The 1,961-nt window shown below is 33.2% G+C and overlaps 1 non-coding gene across 1 annotated transcript; it reads left to right on the top strand.

Annotated features, from left to right (window-relative positions):
* Window positions 1–1,619: 1,619 nt before the first annotated feature.
* On the top strand, window positions 1,620–1,726 carry LOC121204290 (small nucleolar RNA R71). The gene has a single exon (XR_005899218.1). It is a non-coding gene; the product is annotated as a small nucleolar RNA R71 (small nucleolar RNA).
* The last annotated feature ends 235 nt before the right edge of the window (window positions 1,727–1,961 follow it).

The raw sequence follows: 1,961 nt of genomic DNA, 5'->3' as shown, positions 1-1,961 counted from the left end.
CCATTTTTTGTCGAGATTTGATTTGGTTAGTTGCCTAGCTATACTCTTCTTGTTGATTTGCTGAATTATTTCTTATTATTCTTGTAAAAGAAAAAGAAAAAAATATTAATTATTAATTAGTTTTATTTGTTGATTGAGCTTGAACAGTTAAAGTCATATTTTAAGAAGAAGCTTGTTTTTCGTTATTGAATAGCTATTGATTTATACAATTGTTTTTAATTCAGCATTTGTTTATTTTTTCAGTTTGGTAATTTATCAATTCGATCTCGATTATAACCAACTTTTCTGGCATTTCTCCATAACCTTAACCTAAACTCCATTACAACCTCTTAAAGACCTTTTGATTAGTGTGTTTTTTCATTTCATAGTGGTGGAGATTTGATTTTCATGCAAGCCTATGGTAATGACATTTCTTTTTCGACTATTGAGTGCATTTTATTGAATCTTAAACACTTTTAATGCTTGAGTGAATCTTTAGTGAGGATGTCAATTCTTGTTATTTTTGAATTAAAGGGAACTACTTAAATAAAGGGAGACACCTATGTTTTTGTGCTTAAAAATGTTAGCTTGGATTGTTTGAGACTTTAGTGCCCTTTTAGTTAAACTGCCAATGCATGATCATTTGTAAATCATTTTGAGACATTATTGACGGGAATTACAAGTTGAGAAATATTAACTTAAATGTGAGTTCAGGATTTTGGTTGAGGGCAAGCAAACGCTTAAGTGTGGGGATATTTAATAAGCTATAAAAGTAACATATTTTAATCACATTTTTAATACATTTTTGATGATTAATTATGAACATTAGTGAATTTGATACTTCTAATCCTTTAAATTCATGTTTTCATACTTAGGAGAGCGTTTGAGATTGAAAAAAGCGAAAAAAGAGCCAAAATAGGACAAATAGAGCTATTTTAAGGAGCCACACAGTCTGGGTGAATTAGTACTTCATATAGGTAACTTAACAAGCTGACCTATTTGGTTCTCGAGCCCTTAAATTGATGCTTGTTGATTTTTTAGTGTTGTCTCATGAAAACACGTTTCTGACAATGAGATAAACTTTGTCAACATCTCCTCAAGGTTCGGCTTCTTCTCTTACTGATAAGATGGTTGTTAGAATACTGGAAGGGGTTGTGCTTTTTGATTTCCATGACCATCCCAAGAGAAATTGGGATGGTTCCTCCAACTTGCATTATAATTGTTACTATAAAGGTTATTTTAAGGCCTAGAATTATTACCCATATAATTGACTTGCTCATTCTCTATGCTAGGACCAAAAGGGTAAGCATTCTAGATTGTTCATTCCACCTCTATTTGTATTGCATTGCATCACCGAATGTACCTGCGTAGAAAGATATAAACCATCAATTTTCTTATTAAGCAAATCTACCTAGTTTAATAACATGGTGACTGCATTTAAATAAAAGACACTGACTATTTTCATCGGCTTTGTCCTCATAACTTGTCACTGATAATTATCCAGTGTCATCTTCTCAATAAATTCATAAGCTGCTTCAGGTGTTTTATTATTTAGAGTACCACTGGCTGCTGCGTCGATTAATTGCTTAATTGAAGGATTCAAACCGCTGTAGAAGGTCTGAACTTGTAGCCATAAAGATAACCCATGGTGAGGGCACATTCTCAATAAGTCCTTATACCTCTCCTATACATTATATAGAGTCTCAAAATCGATCTGAACAAAGGAAGAAATGTCATTCCTCAACTTGGCTATTTTAGCCAGTGGGAAGTACTTTAGAAGGAACTTCTTGGTTATTTGAGCCCATGTTGTGATAGAACCTCATGGTAAAAAACTCAACCATTGTTTAGCTTTGTTCTTCAATGAGAAAGGGAATAATCGTAGGCGAATGGCACCGTCAGTGGCGCCATTAATTTGAAAGTGTCGTAGATTTCCAGAAAATTAGCCACATGAGTATTTGGATCTTCGTCTTGCAAATCATCAA

This window comes from Gossypium hirsutum, chromosome A07 (assembly GCF_007990345.1).
Source record: "Gossypium hirsutum isolate 1008001.06 chromosome A07, Gossypium_hirsutum_v2.1, whole genome shotgun sequence".
Classification (NCBI taxonomy): Eukaryota; Viridiplantae; Streptophyta; class Magnoliopsida; order Malvales; family Malvaceae; genus Gossypium; species Gossypium hirsutum.
The sequence above is the reverse complement of the archived record's forward strand: the minus strand, read 5'-3'. Positions and strand labels throughout refer to the sequence as shown.